The sequence below is a fragment of the Psammomys obesus genome, unplaced genomic scaffold, assembly GCF_907164565.1.
Source record: "Psammomys obesus unplaced genomic scaffold, mPsaObe1.curated_primary_1811, whole genome shotgun sequence".
Taxonomy (NCBI): domain Eukaryota; kingdom Metazoa; phylum Chordata; class Mammalia; order Rodentia; family Muridae; genus Psammomys; species Psammomys obesus.
This window is the reverse complement of record NW_026595981.1, coordinates 8,328,954-8,336,454: the sequence shown is the minus strand read 5'-3', so window position 1 is coordinate 8,336,454 and position 7,501 is coordinate 8,328,954. Positions and strand designations below refer to the sequence as shown.

Sequence of the window (7,501 nt, the reverse complement as noted above, 5' to 3'; positions counted from 1 at the left end):
GATAGGACTTGATGTTGTCAAGGGATATCAGATAGGACTTGATGTTGCCAAGGGATATTGAATAGGAGCTATTCTGTATTTTGTTGTGGGATAGAGGCAAAGTAATTTCTGAGGGCCAAATTAAGCACAAGTGTTCTTTGGTAGGGGGAGAATATGGTAACATTATAAAGGTGGTTTTGTTTTGTTTTTGTGGTACTCAGGCTACAGCTAGACTCCATTTTCTTTTAATTTTTGGAATGGATGTTAGGCAGGTCATATCTGGCAGGAGCAGAAGATGCTACAGAAAGTCAGCATAATTTTCAGATTGATAACCACACATCAGAACAAGCTATGAAAGATCGGGAGGAAGACGCTCGGGTCTGAGTTCCTCCTTTATGTAGCACTGACTTGCGTCCAGCTGCAGTGTGGTGCCGGTGCCGCTCTAAGTCAGAGCTGGAGGTGAGAACTCATCCTACCCTGAGTCTTGTGGGGAAGCACCAAGAAACATTGAGTTGGCTGCATTGCAGGAGAGGAAGATAAGTGGAAACTTACTGCAGTGGGGTAGAAAGGGGAAGAAATGTCACAGGATAGCCTGCAAGGAAGGACAGGGCACTTGTAAGCAGCTCCTGTTAGTATTTATATAAAAAGGCCACATGCACACAACAGATGTCATATGAAAGAGTTTATTCGGGGGAAGGGAAGTAGACAAAAGTTAGGGCCTGAGTGAGTCATGAGGGCAGAGACAGAGATGCAAAGGGGGCCCCTGACAGAGAAAGGGGAGAGAGCAAGAGAGGAAAGAGAGGGAAATAAGAGGCAGGGGTCCTTTTATCCTGGGCTCCTGGCAATGGTGACCAATGATGACATCACAGGTGACTAAGCAACCTAGGAGTGGGCTACTGAGACAACTTGTGAACTAACAGTGTCACACTCTTGAGTGTCACTGGGAAAGGCTGCACAGATCACTGAGCCTCTTGCTAGGAGCTAGATTGAACTGGATTAAAGGTGATTAACGGAAGTTTGAAAAAGCAAAGAAAGGATCTTTGTTTTCTAAAAACCTTGAAAAGCCAGGTATACTAGTGTGTGCCTGGTGAGGTGGGAGGGTTACTTGAGTCCATGAATTCAAAACCAGCCTGCGTGACATCGACTGCAGATGGGGAACAAAAGTAAAAAAAAAAAAACAACTTGAAGAACAGCTTGCTTAGGCTTGCAAGATGGTTCAGATCCCTGGAACCTATATTTTAAAAGCCTGTCATTCCTACCCCAGCATTCTTACAGTGAGATGGGAGGATGAGACAGGAGATTCAGCTGGCTGAGGCAGTGTCTATGCAGCACAGCTGCAGAAATAACAGGCCCTACCTGTCTGTGCTCTCCTATTATCTCACACAGCGCCCTCTGGCTCTAACTCATCAGAAAATCTGTCTGAAAGGCTCCCTGCCAACACCACTGGAGACCCAAGAGGGACAGGGGAGGGGCAGCCGCCTTAAAAAAAGTCGCAGGCCAGCAAGAAGCCTTAGTGGTTAGAGGTGCTTGCTGCCAAGTCTAGTGACCTGAGTTTGATCTCCAGGATCCTTAGGAGAGATTCCTGGGAAGTTAACCTCTGATTGTACATATGACCTGACACATGCCCACCCCAAATGTAATACAATTATATTTTAATGTAATACGAAGTTTAGAAAGCCCATTTTTATAGCCACCTTTTCTGAGTGCACATTATATATTAAGGCTCGGGGGTAAATACCAGACATACGCATTTTAACCCTTTCAGTGGTTCTTTTAATGTAGCAGAGTCTGTTATTTGGAGGGAATTACATTTGAAAGCAGGATTTAGGGTTCTGTTCATTACGTTTGGCCACACCAGCTTTTATGCAGGCCACTTTGGAAGAAAAGCTAATTCCATTATTTGATCCTAATCAGAAGTAGTGCTGGCTTCTTTATTTTAATCCTGGCTTACCTGTAGTTGGCTAGCATGGTAGTATTTTGTGAAAGCAGTTCTTGAGGCAGATAGTCCCAAAGAAAAGTTTGCCTGACGAGTCCTGTTTCCTGCCCAGGAGAACTGGAGGGAGGGGAGTCTCTAGTTCTGATGAGCTGTGTCATCAGTTTTGATGGAAGATGGATCTTGTAGTAATTAAACTTGGGTCCGTTTATTCTGTGTTCAGCCTCACTCTAAACTGTTTCCTTTTCTGATTGACTCCCCCTTTGGGGCAGCGTGCCTGGGCTGGAATGAATGTGTGAGTTTATGCTGCAGTGTTCAATCTGTCATTTCTCCTAAACGCCACACGAAGCAGCAGCCATTTAATTGGTCAGACCCCGGGGGTGATATTTTGGCACAGTTCCATTGGTAGGAATTAACTTTTCCTTGAACTTCAGAGCAGATGCTGAGATCCCTCAGCAGATATTTGTCATAGACTGGTTGAAACCAGGGAGTTTCCACGAACATTTATAACTTGTGATTGTTATGTATGTTTTTCAGTTGTTTACAATGGTTCCCACTTCAGGAATAGAGCTCACTTGCTTTTGCTGCTAGCAGGAAGTGTGGTGTCTCTGCTATCCTCATTAGTCATAGTGTCATTTTAACCCTTTATGTCCCAAGACCCTCTAGTGTCCTATTGCTTGTGTCTTTATTGTTGCTTTATCCAGCCTATGTAGGCTGTGTTGGGTGGGACAGGGACAGCTCTGTCCAGGCATATTGACTAGAGAGGTGTGCTTCTCTGATTTCTATTGTTTTTTGTTTTTGTTTTCTTTCTGTTATTTTACTTCTGTGTATTTTGGTTTTGTGTTTCTTTGTATTCTTTGCAGTTCCCATTACAGCTTTATGACAAAGAGCTTGGATGCCTCTAAGCCTTTTGTGCAGGGAAGGAATGGGAGTGATGGCCCTGTTTCCCTCTAGCTCCCCCTTTCCGGTTTCCTGCTGCTGGAACAATCTCCAGCGTTAGCTTTGTTCTGTTACTCTTAGGGCACTCTGCTACTGTTTTTCTTTTCTCTGTGATCTAAGCTGGGTGGACCCTTAAAGAGGCTCAGGTCACCCCTTGAAGGCACTGCTGCTGTTACTTGGACTTAAGCACCATAATTTAATTTTCTAGTCATTTTAGAATCATGATTGTAGATCATAAATTCTGACTTTTTAAAAAAGGTTTTGTTATCATCTTTGGCTAGAGACAGGCCCTACCAGTCTGTGCTCTCCTATTATCTCACACAGCGCCCTCTGGCTCTAACTCATCAGAAAATCTGTCTGAAAGGCTCCCAGCCAACACCACTGGAGACCCAAGAGGGACAGGAGAGGGACAGCATCTCGAGGTGATTACACCCTAGGGTGAGGGGTTCCACCTTGTGAATCTTTCTTGTTTATGTCTGGCTCACACACCACTTCATCAGGGGTTTTATGCAGCTGTGGGTTCTAAAGTTCCACCATACTCTTGTTTCCTCTGTGACGTAGATGTTCTAAGTTCTTTATTCTGAAATAAATATCTCAGAAATCCCCTCAGAATCAGAGTGAACATGCTCCATTGCTGTACATCCAGCATGTGAGGCCAGTTGGTAATATGGTTCACTCTGCAGGGGGCTCGCTTACGACTGCAACAGTCACCTAGTTGATGTTACCTGTGGTGTCACCAGCATCTATAATCTTTCCGAGTCAGGATTAGATGCCCCAGGCAGGTTTGCTGGAGAATTCAAATTGCAACCCTGAGATTCTAACAGCTTCCAGGAGTTCACGCTTCTTGCCTGGTCAACTTATTTTTAAAAGTGAGCAGTCTTCCAAGTTGAGAGATGATTTTAAATTTCAGGTGAGTCTTAAGAAACAGGATATTTTTGGGTTTTTGAGACAGGGTTTCTCTGTGTAGCCTTTGCTGTCTTGAACTTGCTTTGTATACCAGGCTGGCCTTGAACTCACAGAGATCCACCTGCCTCCCAGAGTGCAGGGATTAATACAGGCATGCGCCACCACACCTGGCTCAAGAAACAGGACTTCTTTACCTGTGGACAGTATAATCAATTAGCTGTGTTCCCAACCCTGCCCCACACAGTACTGGGTGATCAGGAAGAATACATTTTTGTAGCACAGTTTTATGATGTCTTTAGCATGCTGTCCATCAGATGTTTCACTATTGGTTAGGTGCTTTAACGATGTTACTTTTCATCCTTACAGTTATCTTCCTCTGGGAAGTATACAGACTTAAAAATTAAGTAGGGTTGAGGAAGCAGGTAAGTTGGTACAGTGCTTGCTTCAAATCAAGAGGACCTGAGCTTAGGTTCTCAGCATCCATGTGAGTGCCAGGTGCCATTGTGTCCATCTGTAATCGTAGCACTGGAGAGGTGGACTCAGCTGGGTCTCTAGAGCTCACTGGCCAGCCAGTTTAGTGAAATCGATGAGCTCCAGCTTCAGTGAGAGGCCTTGTCTCAAAAAATAAGGTAGAATGATTGACAATGATTGACGAAGACACTTGATGTTGGTCTCTGGCCTTTACGTACACACTCTGGTACTTATATGCATCCGCACCCACTTGCACTTGTGCACACTCCCGGACAACAGGTACAGACAACACAAACACAAGCTTAAATTAGTTACCCTTCTTTTCTTTCTTTCTTTCTTTCTTTTTTTCATAAAGCATTTTTCTTTCTCAGTCATGTTGTCGCTGTAAATATTGAGAATGAGCTCTTGGGCCTAAGGAGAAATAAAGAGGGTGCCCTCTCAGCTGTGTCTAGAGTCACATAGTATGAAATCTATGAAGGAAAGCAGGGGATAGTGGGGCAGTGTGTTTAAATGGGGAGGATTCTAGGGATAGGGTCAGACTTGAGATCTGGGAAAGCTGTCCAGGCAGACACTGGAAACCTGAAGAACCTAAGGAGGGAGAAGGGAGTAGTAGATAAAGAGCAGACAGCTTAAGAATGTTGTTAAAAGCCACTTGAGGCGTGATGAGGAGGACAGAGTGTGCTTGAAAACCTGCGAAGAGCTCTGGAGGTAAGAGAAGAGTCATTGGGTATGGGGAGCCCTGGAATCTGGGATATGGTTGGAGCGGGGAGAATCACTGGAACTCTGGGAGACTGAGGAGATGAATGAAGATGGAGAAGTGTCAGTAAGATCTGGCCATTTGCAACTGGCTTTGGTGACTTAGGAGAGATTATGCAGAGCACCGGGTCTAGGAACTTAGAGAAGCTTGATGAGTACATAAGAAAGAGGTTAAGGAACTGTAGTAAAATATTGAGAGCTGTTTTGAGGTATAGAAAATAAACTTTATGGGGGTGGGAGTCAAATGGCTTCTTTTTTTTTTTGTTACTACAAATTGTATATATTTTACTAGGTGCTTAAGAAGTAAAGTGGTTGGTATTGCATGCTTTTAATCCCAGTATTGAGGAGGCAGAGGCAAGCAGCAGGTCTCTGAGTTTAAGGCCAGTTTGGTTTACTGAGTGAGTTCTAGGACAGCCAGGGCCACATAGAGAGACCTCATCTCTAAAACGGACAAATCCCAAATAAAACTTTGTATGTTCATGGTGGCACATGGCTTTAATCCCAGCATATGGAGGAGCAGAGGCAGGAAAAGGCTAGTCTGGTTTGTAGTGAGTTCCAGCACTGCAAGGGCTACCGAGAAACCCTGTCTTGAAGAATTAAAAAAAAAAAAAAAAATCCACATATCACAAGAGAAATACAGAAACTAGAGTGTGATTTAATGAATTCTTAGAAATCATATCTGCATAAGCATAAGGAAATGTTGATGTTGGAGAGATGGGTTAAGCGCTCTTGCTGCTCTTAACGTAAACCCTGGGTTCTGTTCCTAATGTTAGGCCACCTTTAACTGTCTGAAATTCCTGAGCCAAGAAATTTAATGCCGCCTTCTGGACCTTGTGGGTGTTGCACTCATGTGTGGCACACATACTACACATAAAAAACAAAACAAAACAAACAAACAAACAAAAAAACAAAAAAACAAATAGCACAGTGCCTCCTCCCTGTGCCTCCTCTCACCTCATCCCTAAGCACAGACTCTGTTCCTGAGTTTGGTCCAATTGATTGGTTATGTCTTGCTGGGTTGCCCATGCTGACCTTAAGTTCTTGGGCTCAAGTGATTTAACTGCCTCAGTCTCCCAAGTAGGTGGGACTGTGGGAGATACCACTATGCCAGGATATACTACCCTAGTTTCCACACTCAATTGTCTTCCCTGCTTTTACATGTGATCATTTAGTCTATGTGCATTTGTGCCTGTTTAAGTCAGCAGTAGATCTATAGAAGATTTGTCTGTATAAATATAAATGTAAATATTCATATGTATATCTCATTGTAGGAACATAATCTCTCCATTTTGCTTTTGATGGGCATTTGGGCTGTTTATAGCTTAGGGCTATTATAGTATTGCTTCCGTGGATATTCTTGTGTGCTTTCTTTTGGTGAATGAATTTCTATTGGTGAATGTATTATACCTAGAAGCAGAGTTGCAAAAAAAAAAAATGTGTGTATTGGTATATGTTACACATATACTCTCACATGTATGTACACATTGTTCCTATTCCCCCTCACCCCCCACCACCCTATTACTGATGTACACCTGGTTCCAGGTGGATCCCCCTTCTCCCAGCAGTGTTAGAATCCTAATCCTAACAGCCTTTGAGCATCTGTTAGAATTTCTTCTATTTTTAGCTGTGCCAGTAGGTATTTGGTGGCAACACACTGGCCTATAATTTGTGCTTACCATATGACAAGGAAGAGTTTTTAAAACCTGGGGGATCCTGGAGCATGTCTGAACATTGACCAAAAAAGTTCCACTAGAGTCAGGGGCAGTAGACTGACTTCTGTGTCTAGGGTCCTGTGTTTAGGGCCTGGCTTTGTTACCCACTTTCTGTGACTTTCAGCAACTTACTTCTTTGAACCTTGATTTTCTTACCCGAAAATGAACCGATCTGCTTCGTTAGAATCGCTGGAGCTAATAATGCTAGGTGAAGCACCTGGCTGCGAGTCTAGCAAGGAAGAAAAGTGTTTCTTCAGTCAATGACTGTGCTCTCCTCGCTTATCAAATACATAATTACTTATCAGTTACTTCAGAGAACCTTGACTGTGCCATATGGATAGGACTTCCATAGCATTTTCCTCCGAAGCCTTTGCTATTGTGCTTTAATTGCTTTTTAGGGATTATATACAAGATGAAACGTAACCAGTTCTGTATTAACAATCCATAACACTGGATACTTTGCTTTATGCACTTAGAGCATAGATGCTGTCAACCATTCCAGGAATACATTAGTGGCCATAGGTATGCCACCCCTGGAGATGATTCAGCCAGTTGATGATTTGCTGTGTCAAAACATATTTCTCTGAGGCTTGGGGGCACTTTAACTGGGCATTTTTAAGGGATCTTTGTAAGGTCATATACAGTGGCTTTGCTGTGAATGTGTTAATTCCCTGATGTAGTTCTTCACATCTGTTGAAGTTCTTGCTGCAGAGCCACTTTGGTGCACAGAACTGTTAATTAAAATCAGAGCAGATTGCATGCAATCCTTGGGGACATTGCCTTAGTTTTTGGTGGCTAGTGAGGT

General features: G+C 43.4%; 1 protein-coding gene across 8 annotated transcripts in view; it reads left to right on the top strand.

The window, feature by feature from the left end:
- The window catches only part of Rffl (ring finger and FYVE like domain containing E3 ubiquitin protein ligase), a 65,678-nt gene that overhangs the window by 36,795 nt on the left and 21,382 nt on the right, over nucleotides 1–7,501 (top strand). The gene's annotated exons all lie outside the window — the stretch shown is intronic.